The following is a 25,296-nucleotide window of genomic DNA, read 5'->3' on the forward strand; positions in this document are numbered from 1 at the left end:
ATGGAACGCCTGTTACGTCAAGATACGACTCTGACAGGTGACACGTACGTAAGCATTCTATCTGATCACATGCATCCATTCATGTCCATTGCGAATTCCGACGGACATGGGCAATTCCAGCAAGACAATGCGACACCTCACACGTCCAGAATTTCTATAGAGTCGCTCCAGAATCACTTTTCTGGGTTTAAACACTTTCGCTGGCCACCAGACTCCCCAGACATAAACATTACTGAGCATATCTGGGATGCCTTGCAACATGCTGTTCAGAAGAGGTCTCCCCCTCGTCGTATTCTTACGGATTTATGAACAGTGCTGCAAGATTCTTGGTGTCATTTCCCTCCAACACTATTTCAGACATTAGTCGAGTCCATGCCACATCGTGTTGCGACACTTCTGCTTGCTTTCGTGGACCCAACAGGATATCAGGCACGTGTACCAGTTACTTTGGGTCTTCAGTGTAATATGGAAGAGAGATTACAGGAATATAGTTTTCTACCGGTTGTAGTATCAAAGATTAAAGATTTGTTGTCCTCGAGAAAATGTACTCAGATATATTTCGAGACAGCTACAGTTTAATATTCATGTTTTGTTTCTATTAATAAATGATTAATTGACAGTTGTTCAGTAAAACCATGAGCATGTTCGACTTTCCACACCTCGCTTCCTGCCGTTTCAATAAGATTGGACTAATTACAGAGCCCTCAGAGGCATTTAAGCAAGCATCCCTGCCATGCTCAGTACGGTAATGAAATGGAACAAGCCATAAGAAATAATACAAAGGGAAATATTGCCTGCCGTACAAATCACACTAATCCAGTGGCCTTACTCTGTCTTTGATGGGTCTGTGACGTTATCATTCAACAAGGTAATGCAAGACCGTATGTTTCCTATGCTGTCCAGACCGACATCAATACACAGCGTGTTCGACCCTAGCCCAGGCAGCACGTTCAGCAGATGTATCACTTATTGCGAACATGTGGTCACGAAACGGCTTGGGAGACTAAAACTGTTTCACCGACCGGGACTCAATGCTACGTCCTTTGCCACTCTTGGTCAAGTGCTCTACATACTGAGGTGTCGAAGCACGATTGACGATCCACCTACACAGTTTTACTTCCGCCAGTAGGTATTCGATCTTCCAGACTTATCAGAAGTTATCCTGCATACCTTACGGGAATAGCACTTCTGGTAAATGGTATGATTCAGAGAAATGGATTAGCAATATTGCACGCGACTGTTTCGAGATTGAATTTTCACTCTGCATCAGAATGTGCCAGACTTGTACACGAACCTGCCAAGAAGTTTCATATCAGCACTCACTCTGCTACAGAGTAGAAAATCGTTATGGAAATCTGTTCGTGAGTTCCCACAAGACTGACGCGCCACTAATCGCCAGCCACTACGATTGATGAACTCTAGAACAGAGTTGCAGAAGCATAGAATGACGTACTAGTGTAGGTTGTAATGGTCGTAATGGTAGTGACACTTGGTAGATATGCTAATGCGTTAATGCGGGATCGATGTAGATTTGAAAAAAATTTGTTACAATTTTGGCCACCAGTTCCAAATCTGGCGCTGTACATCACCTCGTCGATGTCTCCGGTGCTCACATTCAACAAACTATGTGAGCAGCGGTTAATAACAAAATCACCATTATGATGCCTCCCTCACTAGTTTGGCCCTGTTCTGCCCAATTCCCATTCCTAATTCATTACACAAAGGAAACATTTCCGTACCTCTTTCTTGCACCCTTGGCGCCATTTTTGCACCTGGAGGACAAAATTAGAAGCTCTTTTTTTTTTCTTTTGGAGGTTAAATTGGTTCCGGATTAACGAATTAGCATGTCTACCAAACTTTGCTCCCATACGACACTTACAATCCACATTTGACTTCTGCGAGTAGCTGCACTTTAATTATAACCTCGTAATACATGAAATTTCGTTATTTTCTTTTTGACTTGGCGTTACAGTACTAAGAAAGAGCAGCATATTTCTTCATCTATGGTACGTTCACACAGCTAACGATCAGGTGCGCTCGTTTGTCTGACTTTCACAGCAGACTTTCGAAAAGCCGAAGACACAGTGAGCAGCGGGTGCTACTGTGCAGTGCCTCCAGGTCCGGCCACAGCCTGCTCTGCAGTACTCTGAGTTTCCCCTATATGGGGGCTCTCGCAGCGTCCAAACATTAGCTCAGCGTATTGCGAGCCGGCCCTGTTGCTGTTAGCAATGTCATCCCGTTGAGCAGTGCCATGTATAAACTGGGCCAGTGCTGATTTATTCATCGACCGGCTGGAGGCAGAGCGGTGCTACGCTAGCCGGCGTCGCTCCTGCTTTGCTTCGCCCGCTTCAGTTATTCCAACTGCAGGATGACCGCTCGTTTACCGTATTAGGTGTTCTCGATGTTGATGCCTTTCGTATTTGCAAAAAGATACAGAAAGTTGTACGCAGCTGCGATTAAATGTTTGCTTCCTTATTTGTAATGTAGTTTAACCATTTACAGTAAATAAACATAAAACAAGAAAACAAAAGAGTCAGGTAAAATCTTTAACGATCATTAATTGATCATGTGCACTACCATCGCATCAGATGACTTACTGATAGTTCCTCATCTTAACCACTGTCACAAATCAGGTTATGGAGCTTATATTCTTCAGAAAGCCCCTGTTGTATAATTCTACATCTACGACCTACGATTACTTTTGTTTATGCGAGTGAGAGCCAGACTGCAGGGAACAATATGCTAAAAGTCTGGAACCGGAATTTCAGGCAAGCCACATCATCTCCAAGAAATACACTCCTGGAAATGGAAAAAAGAACACATTGACACCGGTGTGTCAGACCCACCATACTTGCTCCGGACACTGCGAGAGGGCTGTACAAGCAATGATCACACGCACGGCACAGCGGACACACCAGGAACCGCGGTGTTGGCCGTCGAATGGCGCTAGCTGCGCAGCATTTGTGCACCGCCGCCGTCAGTGTCAGCCAGTTTGCCGTGGCATACGGAGCTCCATCGCAGTCTTTAACACTGGTAGCATGCCGCGACAGCGTGGACGTGAACCGTATGTGCAGTTGACGGACTTTGAGCGAGGGCGTATAGTGGGCATGCGGGAGGCCGGGTGGACGTACCGCCGAATTGCTCAACACGTGGGGCGTGAGGTCTCCACAGTACATCGATGTTGTCGCCAGTGGTCGGCGGAAGGTGCACGTGCCCGTCGACCTGGGACCGGACCGCAGCGACGCACGGATGCACGCCAAGACCGTAGGATCCTACGCAGTGCCGTAGGGGACCGCACCGCCACTTCCCAGCAAATTAGGGACACTGTTGCTCCTGGGGTATCGGCGAGGACCATTCGCAACCGTCTCCATGAAGCTGGGCTACGGTCCCGCACACCGTTAGGCCGTCTTCCGCTCACGCCCCAACATCGTGCAGCCCGCCTCCAGTGGTGTCGCGACAGGCGTGAATGGAGGGACGAATGGAGACGTGTCGTCTTCAGCGATGAGAGTCGCTTCTGCCTTGGTGCCAATGATGGTCGTATGCGTGTTTGGCGCCGTGCAGGTGAGCGCCACAATCAGGACTGCATACGACCGAGGCACACAGGGCCAACACCCGGCATCATGGTGTGGGGAGCGATCTCCTACACTGGCCGTACACCACTGGTGATCGTCGAGGGGACACTGAATAGTGCACGGTACATCCAAAGCGTCATCGAACCCATCGTTCTACCATTCCTAGACCGGCAAGGGAAATTGCTGTTCCAACAGGACAATGCACGTCCGCATGTATCCCGTGCCACCCAACGTGCTCTAGAAGGTGTAAGTCAACTACCCTGGCCAGCAAGATCTCCGGATCTGTCCCCCATTGAGCATGTTTGGGACTGGATGAAGCGTCGTCTCACGCGGTCTGCACGTCCAGCACGAACGCTGGTCCAACTGAGGCGCCAGGTGGAAATGGCATGGCAAGCCGTTCCACTGGACTACATCCAGCATCTCTACGATCGTCTCCATGGGAGAATAGCAGCCTGCATTGCTGCGGAAGGTGGATATACACTGTACTAGTGCCGACATTGTGCATGCTCTGTTGCCTGTGTCTATGTGCCTGTGGTTCTGTCAGTGTGATCATGTGATGTATCTGACCCCAGGAATGTGTCAATAAAGTTTCCCCTTCCTGGGACAATGAATTCACGGTGTTCTTATTTCAATTTCCAGGAGCGTATCAATGGATGGTGTAAAGTTGGTTATCAGCTGAAAATTACCTTTGTGCTGGTAGAGTCTGTCCAAAATATCAACACGAAAAAGAAGCGCGACACGCCAATGAACGCTTTTGGTAAAATTTTGTGGTAGTGTCCTTAGCAAATACAGGGTGTAACAAAAAAGGACTGCCAAACTTTCACCGTGTAACAAAAAAGGACTGCCAAACTTTCAGGGTGTAACAAAAAAGGACTGCCAAACTTTCACACGTAGAAGAAGAAAATGTGTTACATGGCCATGGGTGAGGAAACGCAATATGTCCATGTTTCAGCTCATTTTCTATTTATCTTCAAAATCACATTAATCATGGGAAACACACGGAAACAGAACGTAGCAGCATTACACGAAATGTTTTCTTACATGGAATGTTCAGTGTTTCAAAAATGTTCAAATGTGTGTGAAATCTTATGGGACCTAACTGCTAAGGTCATCAGTCCCTAAGCTTACACACTACTTAACCTAAATTATCGTAAGGACGAACAAACAAATACAAACACACACACACACACACACACACACACACACACACACACACACACACACACACACACACACAAACAAACAAACAAACACACACACACACACAAACAAACACCCATTCCCGAGGGAGGACTCGAAACTCTTCCTGGACCAGCCGCACAGTCTATGACTGCAGCGCCTTACACCTCTCGGCTAATCCCTCGCGGCTTCAGTGTATCCTCTTGGTTATATTATGAAACATTCCCCTAAATGAAATATTTAGGTTACCCTCAGGTAGCAAGGGTATGTGCATAAACCCGCGGTCACGTTGAATCTCTGACGCGAGTCGAAAACGAACTCGACTATGGAAATAAACCTTTTCCGAACACATGTTCATGTAACATACCTCCTTCGTCTACGTGTAAGGAACGTTACCGAAAAGGTTGGCGACACCTTTCAGTTACATAATGTATAGCAGACAGCAGGATCGCCGCCGTATGGAGGTACCCCTTGTAGGCAATCTTTGTATCGCACTTTGTCAGTTCGTGCCTTAGGTGGTGTAGTTCTCTTCTTAACAGTTAGAGAAAGTAAACGAGAGAGATGCACTGACACACGTTGACTCTTTATTTCATGCTACACTACTGACCATTAAAATTGCTACACCACGAAGATGACGTGCTACAGACGCGAAATTTAACCGACAGGAAGAACACGCTGTGATATGCAAATGGTTAGCTTTTCAGAGCACTCTCACAAGGTTGGCGCCGGTGGCGACACCGACAACCTGCTGACACGAGGAAAGTTTGCAACCGATTTCTCATACAGAAACAGCAGTTGACTGGCGTTGCCTGGTGAAAAGTAATAGTATTGCCTCGTGTAAGGAGGAGAAATGCGTACCATCACGTTTCCGACTTTGATAAAGGCCGGATTGTAGCCTATCGCGATTGCGGTTTATCGTATAGCGACACTGTTGCTCGCGGTGGTCGAGATCCAATGACTGTTTGCTGAATATGGAATCGGTTGGTTCTGGAGGGTAATACGGAACGCCGTGCTGGTTCCCAACGGCATCACTAGCAGTCGAGATGACAGGCATCTTATCCGCATGGCTGTAACGGATCGTGCAGCCACGTCTCGATCCCTGAGTCAACAGATGGGGACGTTTGCAAGACAACAACCATCTGCACGAACAGTTCGACGACGTTTGTAACAGCATGGACTACCAGCTCGGAGACCATGGCTGCGGTTACCCTCGACGCTGCATCACAGGAGTGCATGCGATGGTGTACTTAAGGACGAACCTGGGTGCACTAATGGCAAAACGTCATTTTTTCGGATGAATCCAGGTTCTGTTTACAGCATCATGATGGTCGCATCCGTGTTTGGCGATATGTCGGTGAACACACATTGGAAGCGTGTATTCGTCATCGCCATACTGGCGTATCACGCGGCGTGATGGTATGGGGTGCCATTGGTTACACGTCTCGCTCACCTCTTGTTCGCGTTGACGGCACTTTGAACAATGGACGTTTCATTTCAGATGTGTTACGACCCGTGGCTCTACCCTTCATTCGATCCCTGCGAAACCCTACATTTCAGCAGGATAATGCACGACCGCATGTTGCAGGTCCTGTACGGGCCTTTCTGGATACAGAAAATGTTCGACTGCTACCCTGGCCAGCACATTCTCCAGATCTCTCACTAATTGAAAACGTCTGGTCAATGGTGGCCGAGCAACTGGCTCATCACAATACGCTAGTCACTAATCTTGATGAACCGTGGTATCGTGTTGAAGCATCATGGGCAGCTGTACCTGTACACGCCATCCAAGCTCTGTTTGACTCAACGCCCAGCCGTATCAAGGCCGTTATTACGGCCAAAGGTGGTTGTTCTGGGTACTACGCCGTGTGGCTATGGCCTCCCGTTGGGCAGACCGTTCGCCTGGTGCAAGTCTTTCGAGTTGACGCCACTTCGGCGACTTGCGTGTCGATGGGGATGAAATGATGATGATAAGGACTACACAACACCCAGTCCGTGAGCGGAGAAAATCTCCGACCCAGCGGGGAATCTAACCCGGGCCGTTAGGTATGACATTCTGTCGCGCTGACCACTCAGCTACCAGGGGCGGACTTTTGGTACTGATTTCTCAGGATCTATGCACCCAAATTGCCTGAAAATGTAATCACATGTCAGTTATAGCATAATTTATTGGTCCAATGAATACCCGTTTATCATCTGCATTTCTTCTTGGTGTAGCAATTTTAATGGCCAATAGTGTATTTATTTTATGCACATATTATTTCCAGCTGTGTTTACCTCGCAGTACTTAGTGCTGCTGCAGTCGTTGAGGTCTGATAGCATGTTATTGAACTGGAGTGGCAACAGTGTGGAGAGGCCATAAAAACTCCAACACCAGGAGGCCGGCCGATCTGAGGGCGCGTCGTTTCTCACAAACGTGCTGGCTCCGCCCTTGGGATCTAGTCTCTCCAATCTGCCCGCAGGCCGGATCCGTTCATGTGTCGGGGAAACTCGGCGGATTTCCTTGATTAATCGACGGATCCAGGAACATAGCGCAAGCTCGACTTGTCAACGGCCATGGGTGACTGATTTCAAAAGTTGCGACTGTATCTTACCGCAAGTACGTTGTACAGTGTGGCATTTTGTAGGCATTTTATTAATTGTAGTACATTTTGCTATTCTGAAAGTAGTTTATGTTTATATGTTTGAGAGAAAATATGGACGACTTTTGGAAGAAAACTGTGGCAGTTGGCAGCTGTCTGTGCCCTATGTACTCATGTATTTCTCGAACCAATAATCTCATAAATTGGGTAAAAAAGAGAATGGATTGCCGATAAGCAACATTCAAGATACCTAGATATAATTCAGAATCGTGGGCATCCCTCTGAGAACCATTAAAATTCAACGTGCCAGGAATGGTGTGTTCTTGAGCCTTTGTGAAGTTCGCATTCGGGAGGACGACGGTTCAGTCCCGCGTCCGGCCATCCTGGTTTAGGTTTTCCGTGATTTCCCTAAATCGCTCCAGGCAAATGGCGGGATGGTTCCTTTGAAAGGTCACGGCCGACTTCCTTCGTCATCCTTCCCTGATCCGACGAGACCGATGACCTCGCAGTTTGGTCTCTTCCCACAAACAACCCAACCCAACCCTTTGTGAATTACAGTAATTCGTAATACCTGTAAAATAATGGTCATAACACAGTTGTGGGTAATAGACTACAATAATGAACATCGTACAAACAATATTTTACTGGCGCGCACTATGGTGTTGGTGTACACAATTCATCCCCCATCACCCGTTCTACTCTTCTTTAAAGAGACCTATACCATTCTCAGATTAATTCTGATATTGCTGAAGACATTTTAAATCCGTCATTGGAACTACAACAAAATTCGTTTTTTTGTCATCAAATGCATTTCGTTTTATTGAATTAAAGCGTCATCAGTGGTCTCTAAAGGAACATATTCACGATCCGATTTGCTTTCTGCTTCTGAAATAGTTCGTTAAAAAGATGTTGATGTTACAAACGATATATAATGTCCGATTTTCGCTCTCATCAGGAAACGCCCACTGCTTGGACGTGTTTCAGCTATTTCTTCGTTTGGCACTGTTGTTAGTTTTAATAACACTTCGGTCCACAGTTAGAATACTGCCGAGAAATGTTTCAATCATCTCTTTTTACGCCCTATTTTTTATGTTCTCGTTTGTGTAGTGTTCATTGTCAGTTTTCACACACAGGGTATTTCACGGTACGATTGTACAGGCTAAGTATTTCGATGTGGCCATTGGTCCAACCTCTTCACCATGCTTGTATCAACTAAAACTTATTGTCACCTGGAAACCACTCATTTATCTGTGTCCAATTTCGAGTATCCGCTACATTTTTCTTGTTAAGTAGTAAAAATTAGCTTCTTTTGGGAAAACGAAGCGGAATTTACACAATGTGTCCCCTCAAACATCGTAATGCAGTTGCAACTGCAACACAATCATGAAACAGTGGTATATTAGACGAGGAACTGAGGACAAATCAGGTCATAAACTTACCAAAAAGCACATTCTCGGTACAACAGTAAACGTATAATTTCTTCGCTTATCGTGTTGCAAAGTTACATTTATTCTCATTTCACCATCTGTCGACGGCTCTTAAAAATTACATCATTCCACTGTAAAAATCTAGTTGCTCGTATATCACAAAAGACAATAAAATATGTTTACCATATAGCAAATTACCCTACTATTTGTGAGATATGGTTCAAATGGCTCTGAGCACTATGAGACTTAACATCTGTGGTCACCAGTCCCCTAGAACTTAGAACTACTTAAACCTAACTAACCTAAGGACATCACACACATCCATGCCCGAGGCAGGATTCGAACCTGCGACCGTAGCGGTCACGCGGTTCCAGACTGAAGCGCCCAGAACCGCACGGCCACACCAGCCGGCTTGTGAGCTATCATTTGTCAAAATCTTGTATCGATATCTCGAACCGTTTACGGTATGTGAGGGACATTGCGAATATTTCATTCTCGCTAGTGTGTATGTGTATGGTTGTGTGTGTGTGTGTGTGTTTGTGTGTGTGTGTGTGTGTGAACAGAACTGAATGCGCTATATACAATCCATTTTCTCGAGATCGGAAATACACTCCTGGAAATGGAAAAAAGAACACATTGACACCGGTGTGTCAGACCCACCATACTTGCTCCGGACACTGCGAGAGGGCTGTACAAGCAATGATCACACGCACGGCACAGCGGACACACCAGGAACCGCGGTGTTGGCCGTCGAATGGCGCTAGCTGCGCAGCATTTGTGCACCGGCGCCGTCAGTGTCAGCCAGTTTGCCGTGGCATACGGAGCTCCATCGCAGTCTTTAACACTGGTAGCATGCCGCGACAGCGTGGACGTGAACCGCATGTGCAGTTGACGGACTTTGAGCGAGGGCGTATAGTGGGCATGCGGGAGGCCGGGTGGACGTACCGCCGAATTGCTCAACACGTGGGGCGTGAGGTCTCCACAGTACATCGATGTTGTCGCCAGTGGTCGGCGGAAGGTGCACGTGCCCGTCGACCTGGGACCGGACCGCAGCGACGCACGGATGCTCGCCAAGACCGTAGGATCCTACGCAGTGCCGTAGGGGACCGCACCGCCACTTCCCAGCAAATTAGGGACACTGTTGCTCCTGGGGTATCGGCGAGGACCATTCGCAACCGTCTCCATGAAGCTGGGCTACGGTCCCGCACACCGTTAGGCCGTCTTCCGCTCACGCCCCAACATCGTGCAGCCCGCCTCCAGTGGTGTCGCGACAGGCGTGAATGGAGGAACGAATGGAGACGTGTCGTCTTCAGCGATGAGAGTCGCTTCTGCCTTGGTGCTAATGATGGTCGTATGCGTGTTTAGTGCCGTGCAGGTGAGCGCCACAATCAGGACTGCATACGACCGAGGCACACAGGGCCAACACCCGGCATCATGGTGTGGGGAGCGATCTCATACACTGGCCGTACACCACTGGTGATCGTCGAGGGGACACTGAATCGTTCTACCATTCCTAGACCGGCAAGGGAACTTGCTGTTCCAACAGGACAATGCACGTCCGCATGTATCCCGTGCCACCCAACGTGCTCTAGAAGGTGTAAGTCAACTACCCTGGCCAGCAAGATCTCCGGATCTGTCCCCCATTGAGCATGTTTGGGACTGGATGAAGCGTCGTCTCACGCGGTCTGCACGTCCAGCACGAACGCTGGTCCAGCTGAGGCGGCAGGTGGAAATGGCATGGCAAGCCGTTCCACAGGACTACATCCAGCATCTCTACGATCGTCTCCATGGGAGAATAGCAGCCTGCATTGCTGCGAAAGGTGGATATACACTGTACTAGTGCCGACATTGTGCATGCTCTGTTGCCTGTGTCTATGTGCCTGTGGTTCTGTCAGTGTGATCATGTGATGTATCTGACCCCAGGAATGTGTCAATAAAGTTTCCCCTTCCTGGGACAATGAATTCACGGTGTTCTTATTTCAATTTCCAGGAGTTTAGATGTTGATATCCTCCCATTCATCAAGCGCAGATACAAAGCGACGCCTATTTTTCATTGGAACGAATTCGAATTTGACGGAGTATGTTATTTATACTCGAAATATCACAATAACTATGACCTTTAACCAAATGATAGGCACTTCATCATTAAGGGGGAACGACAAGGTGACGGACAAAAATATTGCTCAGATTCAAGATTTTATTCCTCTGTACTCGAATGTAGTAGACAAATGGGGTTTGCTGCAATGAATAATATTTACATTGAAGTTTTTATTGGTATTTTTTTATTGAAAAATATTAATATATTCACTGTGTAACTGGGGCTTTCCCAAGGCGTCTCTAAAGGAGGTAGATCGACGGTTTTCGCTGTAACTCCGATTGTGGTTATCTGAAACACGATGTTGACGTATCTCCCTGATCTTTACAGATGTAATTTTAGTTCATCGCAGGAATTTGCTAAAAAAAAATTTTTGGCGAAATTATAGGTAGTTGAAAAAATATGGTCACTTTTGGACCCTACTTTTTTGCCCGAAAAAAATACTAAATATAACACAAAAAAATCGGCTGCGATGAATTGAATAGTATTCAGTTTGCTTAGAGGGAGACCAAAAGTCTTTATAATCGGATGAAAATTGTAGCCTGGGCGACGACACCATGCCGAAAACCATTGTTTTGTGAAATAAGCTTTTAACGTTTGACAAGTATTTATCATATAGAAAGAAGGGACAAAGCTTAAAGCTTACGGGATATCATAGATGCCTGGTCCATAATACCTCCCGCATCGGCTAGTGGGCGCTTTCTGCTACATTCACCTGATAAGTTCTCATTTTCGTCGTCAGATCCTTTGTAGTCGCTGAGCGCAGCGCCGCTGACTTCTTCACAGAATCGGCGCATTTCACCGCCGATTTTGATTTGAAGGGCATTTGCCACGTGCATTAACGCAGTATGGCCCACACTAAATAGACATTGAGCGAAATTTAAAGCAATACTGACCATTTCGCTTCGGGTGGATGTTATTTTTGTAGCGTATCGCCAAATGAGACTATTGAGACTTTCGTTCACATTTTGAGTAAAGCCGTCCAAACAACGCTCCAGAGAGTCAGGTTTACTCAAAGCCTTAAACATCTCACGCACGCAACTACGGGAGCGTGACCGCGGAACCGCCTCTCTAACGCCCAGTCGTGCTGTGCACGCTCGGATTCAAACGCGCACAGAATTGTTACATTTTTGAGTTCGCGCATGATATTTTGGGGAATAAATCTTCAATGTGCATAAATTCGAATTCCGTAATAAAAAAATTTCGATTGTTTTCGACCGCCACCCTGTCGTTCTTCCTTAAACCGACATTAAAAGCTGTTGGTAACGAAAAAACCTTTTTTCTCCGAACAGTTTTTTTTTCCAAGTCGTATGAGAAAAATTTAGGGGTAGCGGACCTGAGCGCGCCGTTGTGTCGCTGCAGCACGTCAGCCATCTGCTCGTCGAAAGTTCGTAGAGTTCCTGAACGAGGCCCACTGCAGAAAGCTCCTCTGAAGCCGGACCTCTAGTTTCCAGAACTGTAGGCAACGATTTGATGGTTGTGCCTCCACTAACGCACAGGCGGGGATACAGTTATTGAAGAACGGTCCGTGAGAAAATTACTCTCGAGTTTGGCCAACTAATCTTCGATGAATGCAGTTCACTTTGTATACTTACACGCCGTTATTTCATATGAGAATATTCATAGCCCAGCAAAAGGCTCGTCAGATTGGTCTGTTGCGTTAGTCGTGAATTTCATGTAGGACATTGTTCAGATACCTCGCAATTCCTCTCCCTCTCTCTCTCTCTCTCTCTCTCTCTCTCATACTCTTCAGTCCCTGTACATATATTCCATAACGGGATCGTTGTTGACAATATTGACTCGGTGATAAGAAACTGCATTTGTTCAGTGGATACTTGACGGAAAAACGATATTCACTTGGACAACACTTCCTTAAACACTGTAGAGAAGGTCGTCCACGATTCGCTATGATTGTCTGTCAGTTCCAGCAGATTAAGATTTTGGAAGGCTCCCCCGTGTCAATTCTTTTATTCTGTACCGGATTTCCCGCCAGTTGTCGAGAACTTTTCTACGTTATGTGTTATTCTTATACATAGACTCTCAGCAACTTTTAACGTTAGTTCTTTTGGTTGTATATTTTTTTAATCAGCATACTGACTCGTTCCATGACGAAGTAGATCTGATCCACCTGGTCCCACGGAATCTGATAGATAAATATAAGTATTGAAGAGAAAGTGACGGAGACTTCGAAGATATACCACAGATACGTTAGAAATGTAAGCCCTGTTGTCCAAATTATTAGCTGTAAGATCCAAAACTGATAATGTTGTTTTTCCAAACGCACATCCTACCGTCATGCCTGACGCTAGGTCCGTATGACGTCTACAAGTGCAATCTGGCAACGTTCGTTCTTTTCGTAGTATCCACACTCCGATACGCCCATCATTGTGCTGTAAGAAGAACCTCAATTATTCTGAAAAGGAGATGGTGGAAAAGTTGATGAAAACTTTATTAAATTAATAATTTTTAGATTATGTTAGGCTACGTGCATCTGGATAAAGACACATTTCGCCTTAATAAATTGTGGCATTTTCAGTGGCTTGAAATACTTGTACAGGGTGTTTCAAAAATGACCGGTATATTTGAAACGGCAATAAAAACTAAACGAGCAGCGATAGAAATACACCGTTTGTTGCAATATGCTTGGGACAACAGTACATTTTCAGGCAGACAAACTTTCGAAATTACAGTAGTTACAATTTTCAACAACAGATGGCGCTGCGGTCTGGGAAACTCTATAGTACGATATTTTCCACATATCCACCATGCGTAGCAATAATATGGCGTAGTCTCTGAATGAAATTACCCGAAACCTTTGACAACGTGTCTGGCGGAATGGCTTCACATGCAGATGAGATGTACTGCTTCAGCTGTTCAATTGTTTCTGGATTCTGGCGGTACACCTGGTCTTTCAAGTGTCCCCACAGAAAGAAGTCACAGGGGTTCATGTCTGGCGAATAGGGAGGCCAATCCACGCCGCCTCCTGTATGTTTCGGATAGCCCAAAGCAATCACACGATCATCGAAATATTCATTCAGGAAATTAAAGACGTCGGCCGTGCGATGTGGCCGGGCACCATCTTGCATAAACCACGAGGTGTTCGCAGTGTCGTCTAAGGCAGTTTGTACCGCCACAAATTCACGAAGAATGTCCAGATAGCGTGATGCAGTAATCGTTTCGGATCTGAAAAATGGGCCAATGATTCCTTTGGAAGAAATGACGGCCCAGACCAGTACTTTTTGAGGATGCAGGGACGATGGGACTGCAACATGGGGCTTTTCGGTTCCCCATATGCGCCAGTTCTGTTTATTGACGAAGCCGTCCAGGTAAAAATAAGCTTCGTCAGTAAACCAAATGCTGCCCACATGCATATCGCCGTCATCAATCCTGTGCACTATATCGTTAGCGAATGTCTCTCGTGCAGCAATGGTAGCGGCGCTGAGGGGTTGCCGCGTTTGAATTTTGTATGGATAGAGGTGTAAACTCTGGCGCATGAGACGATACGTGGACGTTGGCGTCATTTGGACCGCAGCTGCAACACGGCGAACGGAAACCCGAGGTCGCTGTTGGATCACCTGCTGCACTAGCTGCGCGTTGCCCTCTGTGGTTGCCGTACGCGGTCGCCCTACCTTTCCAGCACGTTCATCCGTCACGTTCCCAGTCCGTTGAAATTTTTCAAACAGATCCTTTATTGTATCGCTTTTCGGTCCTTTGGTTATATTAAACCTCCGTTGAAAACTTCGTCTTGTTGCAACAACACTGTGTTCTAGGCGGTGGAATTCCAACACCAGAAAAATCCTCTGTTCTAAGGAATAAACCATGTTGTCTACAGCACACTTGCACGTTGTGAACAGCACACGCTTACAGCAGAAAGACGACGTACAGAGTGGCGCACCCACAGACTGCGTTGTCTTCTATATCTTTCACATCACTTGCAGCACCATCTGTTGTTGAAAATTGTAACTACTGTAATTTCGAAAGTTTGTCCGCCTGAAAATGTACTGTTGTCCCAAGCATATTGCAACAAACGGTGTATTTCTATCGCTGCTCGTTTAGTTTTTATTGCCGTTTCAAATATACCGGTCATTTTTGAAACACCCTGTACATACACATTGTCCAAATGGATATGAAGTAGGTCCCTCCCGTATTCGCATCTGAGTGGCCTGCCACTCCTCTTTAAGCTTCCAAAACCTACACCTCTCTAGTAGTTTCGAAAACCACAAACTTTTATATGTACCCATAGGCAGTACCGAAGTTTCGTCTCCTGAAAATATTGTCCAGCAACTAAATGGTTCAAATGGCTCTGAGCACTTTTGGGACGTAACATCTGAGATCATCAGTCCCCTGGAACTTAGAACTACTTAAACCTAACTAACCTAAGGACATCACACACATCCATGCCCGAGGCAGGATTTTAACCTGCGACCGTAGCGGGTAGAAGCGCCTAGAACGCCTCGGACACAGCGGCCGGCTGTACAGCTACTCTCTCTTATACTTTCCTAGTTTTCTGGAATGAGATTTTCTTTTAATTGAATACATATGTTTCAGAAAGTATAATATGTTTGGAAGTGGTACTAAACGTTGGTTGCTATTCTGCTGTTTTTTATTATTTACATTTTTTTCACATTCCTAAGTAGTGAGAGTAGGGCGGGCATTGTAAGACTTCGTGTTGTGTTGAGGTCTTCAGTCCGAAGGTTATGTTATGTTATGTTAACCGGGGACATAGAAACGACGTAGAGGTTTCGTCCCCGCCGCAGCCGCAGTGGTCCGCAACCCCACGACGATTACCGCAGTCCACTTCACACCTCCGCCGACCCACACCGAACCCAGGGTTATTGTGCGGTTCGGCCCGCGGTAGACCCCCCCCCCCCCCGGGGAACGTCTCACACCAGCACACCAGACGAGTGTAACCCCATGTTTACGTGGTAGAGTAATGGTGGTGTACGCGTACATGGAGAACTTGTTTGCGCAGCAATCTCTGACATAGTGTAGCTGAGGCGGGATAAGGGGAACCAGCCCGCATTTGCCGAGACAGATGGAAAACCGCCTAAAAACCATCCACAGACTGGCCGGCTCACTGGACCTCGACACAAATCCGCCGGGTGGATTCGTGCCGGGGACCAGGCGCTCCTTCTCGCCCGGAAAGTGCGAAGGTTACTCTGATGCAGCTCTTCACGCTATTTCATCCGGTCCTAGCCTCCTTTCACGATACTGTCCATTCCGTTCAATTGCTCCACCAAGTGTTTTACTGTCTCTGACAGAATTACAGTGTGACTCGCAAACCTTAAATTTTTATTTTTCTAACTGAACTTTAATGCCTTCTCTAGATTTTTCTTTGGTTGTTTTACTTTTGCTCTATGTACAGATTGAATAACATCGAGAATGGACTACAATCCTGTATTACTCCCTTCTCAACCACGGCTTCCCTTTCATGCCCCTCGACACCTATAACTGCCGCCTGGTTTCTGTACAAGTTGTAAATAGTCATTCGCTCCTGGTATTGAAACCCTGCTACCTTCAGAATTTAAAATAGTGTATTCCAGTGGAGACTGTCAGAAGCTTTCTCTAAGTTATAAACGTTGTTTAGCAATTACTTACCCTGTCTGCTAAGGGAAATCATGGGGCCAGTACTGCCTTGCGTGTTACCAAATTTCTCTGGAACCCAAAATGATTTTACCCGAAGTATGCTTCTACCAGTTTTTCCATTCTTTCGTATTTAATTCGTGTCAGTAATTTGTACCCATGACTTACTAAATTTGTAGTTCGGTAATATCCACTCCTGTCAGCACCTGCATTCTCTGAAATTCGAATTACTACATCATTCTTGAAATGTGACGGTATTTCGCCTGTCTCATACATCTTTCACAACAGGTGGAATATTTTATCTTGCTTGATCTGTTAAATATGTCTGTACTTGAGACGGAAAATCTTCTTATTCAGGTGCCTTGTTTCGACTTAGATCTTTTATGCTACGACAATTTCTTCTCGCGTTGTGTTACATCCTATCTTATATTTATCTATGTCCTCTTCCCTTTGTCTGATTTCCTTCAAGTTCGTTTCACTCGTACAGCTCCTATACATACTCCTTTCACCTTTCAGCTTTCTCTTCTTTCCTTAGTACTGGTTTTCCATTTGAGCTCATTTCGTCCTATCTTATATTTATCTATGTCCTCTTCCCTTTGTCTTCCTTCAAGTTCGTTTCACTCGTACAGCTCCTATACATACTCCTTTCATCTTTCAGCTTTCTCTTCTTTCCTTAGTACTGGTTTTCCATTTGAGCTCATTTCATACAGCTGCTTCTACTTCCTACCAATGCCTCTTAAGTATTTCTGTTGACGGTATCTATCTTTACAGAAGTTGTTTATGCTTTCATAGCCTTGCATTTGTCCTCTAGCTGTCCTGCTTATCCGCTGGACGCCTGTCAATTTCATTTTTTAGACATCTGTATTTCTTTTTGCCTTCTTATTGTATTTTTATATTTTCCCGTTTCATCAATTAGATTCAATATCTATTGTGATATGCGGCGGTTTCTACAATGTCTTCTTTTTTATCTATTTGATAGTCACCTGTCATTACTATTTCCTCTCTCAAAGTCACCCATTCGTCCTCCGCTTTATTCTCTTCCCCTGTTCTAGTCAACCATTGCCTCAAGCTCCCTCTGAAACCATTTTCGACTGATCCAGGTCCCATATACTTACTATCCTACCTTTTTGCAAATTTCTTTAGTTTTAATCTGCAGTTCATAATCAATAAATTGTTGTCAAAGGCCACACCTGAGCCTGGTAAGTCTTACAGTTTCAAATGTGGTTCCGAAATCTCCATCTTACCATTTCCGGTATCTCCATGTCTCTTCGACAAATACGACCAGATTTCATGATTATTAAAACCAAGTGTTAGCAATGGTTAAATTGAGCTCTGTGAAAAATTCTGCCAGACGGCTTCCTCTTTAATCCCTTTTCCTCAGCCGCTATCCTCCTATTTTTCCTTCTGTTCCTTTTCCTATGAGCGATTTCCAGTCGCCCATCGCAATTAAATTTTCCTCTCCCTCAGCTATGTGAATAATTTCTTTTATATCACCATACATTGTGTCAGCCTCTTCATCATCTAAGGAGATAGTCGCAAGTAAATTTGTATTACTGTGGTGGGAGTTGGCTTCGTGTCTGTCTTACGATAATGCCTTCACTATGTTGTTCATAGTAGCTTATCAGCATTCCCATTTTCTTATTCATTTTCAGGCCTACTCCTGCTGCTTTTGTATTTATAACCTTGTACTCACCTGTTCGTCCTGCAACCGAACTTCACTAATTCCCACTAGATATTCAATCTATCCATTTCCCCTTTTAAATTTTCTAACCTACCTGTCCTCTTAAGCCATAACACATTCGACGACGTTATTTTGCATCCTCTTTAGGAACCACACATCTGTCTGTCCTCACAACAGGTTGTGGCTGCATCTACGGTACGGATGGCTATCTGTATCGTTAAGCCGGCCGGTGTGGCCGTGCGGTTCTAGGCGCTTCAGTCTGGAACCGCGTGACCGCTACGGTCGCAGGTTCGAGTCCTGCCGTGGGCATGGATGTGTGTGATGTCCTTAGGGTAGTTAGGTTTAAGTAGTTCTAAGTTCTAGGGGACTGATGACCACAGATGTTAAGTCCCATAGTGCTCAGAGCCATTAGAACCATTTTTTGTATCGTTAAGCCATCTCACCACGTGAAGGTCCATGGGTCATGGGGAGCTATCCCAGGCTTGGATCCCAAGTGGGAATCTTTGGGAGGTGACATATTTACTACAGAAGCTACCATATGGCGCGTGGCGGAGGGTAGCCTGTACTACAGTTGTCCATTCACATTTATAATCGATTCTCAGATGGAGCAAGGGAAAGAGGTTGTCCATATAGTTTTGTACGAGCTTTGATTTCACTTATCTACTCCTCACGGTCGTTACGCAATATGTACCGAGTGGTTACAATCAAAGTATAGCTACTCACGGTGGTCCAGTGTGCATGTAGTTATTGTTTGGCAGCGAAGGTTGGTAGATATACTACTGTGTTAACACGGAATCGATTTACGCTGAAAAAAAGTAGTTCCAATTTTCCATCCGGGTGAAAATCTGGCTGTGTACAGTCTGTATGACTGTAGGACATCCACGCTGTCACTTGACAACCCATGACGTGAATGAGATCGAGAAGAGATGCCACGGCAGCAATTAAAATGCTGCACTGAGAGTGTATCGCCGACTCGAGGGTCTGCGTAGAGGCTCGATGGCGCTAAATTATTTAAAGATGACGATAATGACATCCGTAAACACGGGCGAGCTTGGTGTGGTACCTGCAAAGAGAAGGCGTCATATCCCGCTATAAGTTATTGACGAGGTTGCTTTTGCTCTAACGTACCATGCAGCACGTGCCATGGGTGGTGCTAAGGCTCGCGCAGCGTCACGAGAATTGTCCAACCACTGGTCAACAATACGGAAAGTCCTCTACTAATCGGGCGCCTGTACTGATTCGACGCCAGAAACAAGTAAGTACAGGTTTGTAATGAAATTGCTATTAAATTTTCTGATCCTCCTACTTAATTCTAACATAACAAAGAATAAGATTAAGCTTGTTTATCACGGTCGGGAGACGTATCTTAAATAGGCTTACCTATATTGTTTATAAAGAACAAAAGCGATGCAAATAACAGGGATAAAGATTTGGTATTAGTGAATCTTCAAACCAATTTGTGAAAGTGAAGTGGTTCATTTCTTCTTGAGTATCTCTTGTTTTCATTGGTTTAAAAGGCAGGAGACTGTTTGAAAGTAAACCTTGCGCGGTTCCTGCATCAAGAAGACATTGCCATTGTTCCTTCAGCTATGTCGTCTGACCTCCCCTGCTTGACGACGTGACCTGAACTGACCCACGTTTCGTCAAGACACACCACTTGTTTGGTATTTATGTTACGGACGTCTCTTTAAAATCGGCATCGTTATGAAGCTGTTTCCTCCAACTCCATCAAAAACTTACATAAATGTCCACAGTGAAAGCCAAGGATGTGTAAAACTGTGGACAAGGATTTGCGACTGCCTTGAAAAATTCCTGATTCTTTGAGTGTGACCAATAACTTCCTGAGGGTCGAATGTTCCTTCGTCCAGTTATAATCATAAACACGAATTTCGTCCTCTGAAAACGAATCGATATTGGTAATCCGCTTATCCATACGACGTTCTTTCCAAGGGGTATTAATTTTCGATGTTTCTTCAGCTTCCTTTTACTTTTTCTGAATGTTTCAAGTGTTGCTGTATATTTGTGGGATTATGGCTACGATTTTAAACTATCTGCAAATGCGGAATCATTAGAACTGCAAATACTTGATCTCTGTTGGGTGAGAAACCTTAATGTTGTAGGCAGAAGAAAAGCTTCACAAAGATAACAGGAAGCACACATATGAAACGAAACCGGAAGATACTATAAGTAATAAAACCCAAGTCCTCAGTAAGAAAGTGACAACACCTGAACTGGTTGTATCTTATAGTGGCACAATCTACTGGATGAAGGTACTGAATTTATATGAAACTGTATGTATATCAGGTCACTGAAAACTCATCAATAAGTCAAGGGTAAACACCTCTCTCATAACGAACATTGGACTTATGGAGACGCCAAAGACTAGAAATAAAGCAAGCATCATTATTATATTGTTAATAGCAGCTGTGGACTGATAAACGAACAAAATTAATGATATTATTGACAGCTTGGGGTACCCGTGGTCTAGGGGTAGCGTCTTTGATTCATAATCAAAAACATCTTCGGTCTCGGGTTCGATCCCCGCCACTGCCTAAATTTTGATAAATAATCAGCATTGGCAGCCGAAGACTTCCGGCATAAGAAGACAGCCTCATTCTGCCAACGGCCTTGTCAATGAGGGCGGAAGAGCGGATGGAGGTTCAGGGCACTCTCTTGTCCTAGGGGTGGGAAATTGCCCCTAAAGGCGGAAGAATCAGCAATGATCAACGACATGAGGATGCAGAAGGCAATGGAAACCACTGCGTTAAAGACACGTAACGTGTATCCACAGGACATGTGGCCTGTAATTGAAGAAGTGTCATGATGATCTCTCCATTGGCAAAAGATTCCGGAATAGTCCTCCATTCGGATCTCCGGGAGGGGACTGCCAAGGGGGAGGTTACCATGAGAAAAAGATTGAATAATCTACGAAAGGATAACGTTCTACGAGTCGGGGCGTGGAATGTCAGAAGCTTGAACGTGGTAGGGAAACTAGAAAATCTGAAAAGGGAAATGCGAAGGCTCAATCTGGATATAGTGGGGGTCAGTGAAGTGAAGTGGAAGGAAGACAAGGATTTCTGGTCAGATGAGTATCGGGTAATATCAACAGCAGCAGAAAATGGTATAACAGGTGTAGGATTCGTTATGAATAGGAAGGTAGGGCAGAGGGTGTGTTACTGTGAACAGTTCAGTGACCGGGTTTTTCTAATCAGAATCGACAGCAGACCAAAACCGACAACGATAGTTCAGGTATACATGCCGAAGTCGCAAGCTGAAGATGAACAGATAGAGAAAGTGTATGAGGATATTGAAAGGGTAATGCAGTATGTAAAGGGGGACGAAAATCTAATAGTCATGGGCGACTGGAATGCAGTTGTAGGGGAAGGAGTAGAAGAAAAGGTTACAGGAGAATATGGGCTTGAGACAAGGAATGAAAGAGGAGAAAGACTAATTGAGTTCTGTAACAAGTTTCAGCTAGTAATAGCGAATACCCTGTTCAAGAATCACAAGAGGAGGAGGTATACTTGGAAAAGGCCGGGAGATACGGGAAGATTTCAATTAGAATACATCATGGTCAGACAGAGATTCCGAAATCAGATACTGGATTGTAAGGCGTACCCAGGAGCAGATATAGACTCAGATCACAATATGGTAGTGATGAAGAGTAGGCTGAAGTTCAAGACATTAGTCAGGAAGAATCAATACGCAAAGAAGTGGGATACGGAAGTACTAAGGAATGACGAGATACGTTTGAAGTTCTCTAACGCCATAGATACAGCAATAAGGAATAGCGCAGTAGGCAGTACAGTTGAAGAGGAATGGACATCTCTAAAAAGGGCCATCACAGAAGTTGGGAAGGAAAACATAGGAACAAAGAAGGTAGCTGCGAAGAAACCATGGGTAAGAGAAGAAATACTTCAGTTGATTGATGAAAGGAGGAAGTACAAACATGTTCCGGGAAAATCAGGAATACAGAAATACAAGTCGCTGAGGAATGAAATAAATAGGAAGAGCAGGGAAGCTATCCTGAGTGAAAGTGAAGAAGAATTAAATGATCTGCTGAACGGAATGAACAGTCTAATGAGTACACAGTATGGTTTGAGAGTAAATCGGAGAAAGACGAAGGTAATGTGAAGTAGTAGAAATGAGAACAGCGAGAAACTTAGCATCAGGATTGCTGGTGACGAAGTCAATGAAGTTAAGGAATTCTGCTACCTAGGCAGTAAAATAACCAATGACGGACGGAGCAAGGAGGACATCAAAAGCAGACTCGCTATGGCAAAAAAGGCATTTCTGGCCAAGAGAAGGCTACTAATATCAAATACCGGCCTTAATTTGAGGAACAAATTTCTGAGGATGTACGTCTGGAGTACAGCATTGTATGGTAGTGAAACATGGACTGTGGGAAAACCGGAACAGAAGAGAATCGAAGCATTTGAGATGTGGTGCTATAGACGAATGTTGAAAATTAGGTGGACTGATAAGGTAAGGAATGAGGAGGCTCTACGCAGAATCGGAGAGGAAAGGAATATGTGGAAAACACTGGTAAGGAGAAGGGACAGGATGATAGGACATCTGCTAAGACATGAGGGAATGACTTCCATGGTACTAGAGGGAGCTGTAGAGGGCAAAAACTGTAGAGGAAGACAGAGATTGGAATACGTCAAGCAAATAATTGAGGACGTAGGTTGCAAGTGCTACTCTGAGATGAAGAGGTTAGCACAGGAAAGGAATTTGTGGCGGCCGCATCAAACCATTCAGTAGACTGACGCCCGAAAAAAAAAATAAAAAAAAAAGATTGACAGCTTCTGGTGATTGTAGTAGTCATGCCTTCTGAATACGGTACTCCATGTCCTGGCAAGCGGCAAACGGGCCAACTGCCTTGAAATCGAGAATTCGAGTAGTAGTGAGACTGTGTGTGTGTGTGTGTGTGTGTGTGTGTGTGAGTATGTGTGTGTGTGTGTGTGTGTGTGTGTGTGTGTGTGTGTGTGTGTCTGAGAGAGAGAGAGAGAGAGATAGAGAGAGAGAGAGAGATCGAAAGCGAGAAAGTTCTGTTGAATCGGCAAAGGAAGTAATCAACCCTTTGCTTTATGGGCATTGCTTGCAGCACAGAATTGCAGCAGCAGTATTAACGCTGGGAGCTCAGACAGGGTAAGCGAAGCTTATTGGCTAATCTCTCACACAGGCTGTACGCCACAGAACGCGATTCTGCGCTCCACACTTCAAAGACAGCCTCGGTGGCACCGCGCAGCTGTATCACTCCAGGGATCATGCAGCTAAAATCTCTCTCACTCTGACCCACCTGTTTATTCCCGGAAGCAGCCCATGTGTGCGCGTTCTATATTTCATTCCTTCTCAGAAATGTAGGGCGCAGGAGATGCGCTGTGTAACAACTAGGGAAAATTTATTTCTTTCTTTCACGGGGCGTTTGTCCCTCTCCAACGCGAGTCGGCTTTGTTAATACGGATTTGGCAGTGTTAATTGCAGAGGGTGGCCGGATGCCCTTCCTGACGCCACCCCAAACTCCCCAGGACGGAAGTAGTGGACCCCAGCTGTCTGCGTCCTGTGTAAGTCACGAAATAATGCGAACGTTTGCAAATGTCTGTGTCGTGTAACTGAGGCGGAGCTTGGGGACCAGCCCTGTATTCACCTAGCGGGATGTGGAAAACCGCATAAAAACCACATCCAGGCTGGCCGGCATACCAGCCCTCGTCGTTAATCCGCTGGGCGGTTTCGATCCGGGGCCGGCGCGCACCAACCCGAGTCCAGGAAGCAGCGCATTAACTCTCTCGGCTACCCAGACGAGTAAAAACTAGGGAAAATATCTGCGACTTACTTCCTCTTCTTCTTCTCCTTCGTCTTTTTCCCATTTCTTCTGTGGGCTCGGGATTGTTGCGTGAATTGAGGCAATATTAGTGGCAGTTGGATGGAGACCTGACCTTCCTGACACGGACATCCCCCCCCCCCAACCCCCCAAGGACGGAAACGTTTGTACCCCACCACTATCTGCGTCAAGAGTAATTATTATATTCAAGTGCGATAACGTTTTCCAAATGGTTGTGTAGCTTATAAGTGAAGCGGGGCGTAGGTACCAGCGTAGTATTCACTTAGTTTGATGTGGAAAAAGGCAAAAGCTACATCTAGGCTGGCCCTCGTCGTTAAGGGGAGGTTTACTATCTTTTGGTTAAAAAATCGATTTTTTTTAAAAATTGCGTTTTTGGATCCATAAAAGTGTTTAGAGTCCACCCCTGAAACGGTTTTTCCGAATACGAAACGGAAATATTTGTTATTCGCAGTTGAAAAAAAAAGCACCTGCCTGAAATCGGCCTTTTTCAAGCACCAGTTTTTATTCTTTCGGAGAACGAGTTATTGTACCGGTGCTTGGGAGGAAACACACAAAATTCAAATAAAAGTTTGAACGTGTGTGTTTGGAAGTTAGCCCCCAAGCATTTGCATTCTAGTGCGAAGACTGTGGAGATTGCTACTTTCCTGGCAGTGAGCAGCTACGACGAAGGGTATTCAGCAAATCTGAAAACCATGACAACCATGGACGTCACCTTGGGACTCTATTCGACGCAGTTCGCCAAGAATTCGGCCGACCACCGGAATCAAGAGGCTGAAAACCGCTTGTCACCGGCTGTACGAGCAGCTCTGGAGCAGCGCAGGATGGGCCAGATCGAGCAGAACGCCCTCTATGAGGAAAAGGAACGACTAGCTTATGGACCCGGAATAGCAGATTGAACGTAAGTTGCATAATATTGCATTTATATGTAGTCAAAACTTCAAACGCGTTTTTCTCGGATTGATTTTTTTTTTATCGCGCGGTATGGCAACTTCAAATCTACTGAACCGATTGGCACGATTCTTTGTTTCCGAAGAAGCTACCTAAATTTTCTAGGAGTTGTGCCACTTTTATTCCGATCCGACAACTATAAATATTTTTACTTGGCCGACGAAATCGAAAAATCGAAGAAAGCAACCCTATTTTTTTAAATGGCCGCCATATTGTTTCCTACAGTCCAAATAACTTAAGCGAGGTACAGTTCGTAAAGAATATTATATACTTCACTAACGTCAGCTCAATTTTGATTTCAGACGAGTCGGATGACCTGTGACATACTGTGCGTGGAGGTCTACATCGAAATTTTGCTTCGTTCCGACGGCACTTCCGCGTTTCCTC

Source organism: Schistocerca nitens, chromosome 4, assembly GCF_023898315.1.
Source record: "Schistocerca nitens isolate TAMUIC-IGC-003100 chromosome 4, iqSchNite1.1, whole genome shotgun sequence".
Lineage (NCBI taxonomy): Eukaryota > Metazoa > Arthropoda > Insecta > Orthoptera > Acrididae > Schistocerca > Schistocerca nitens.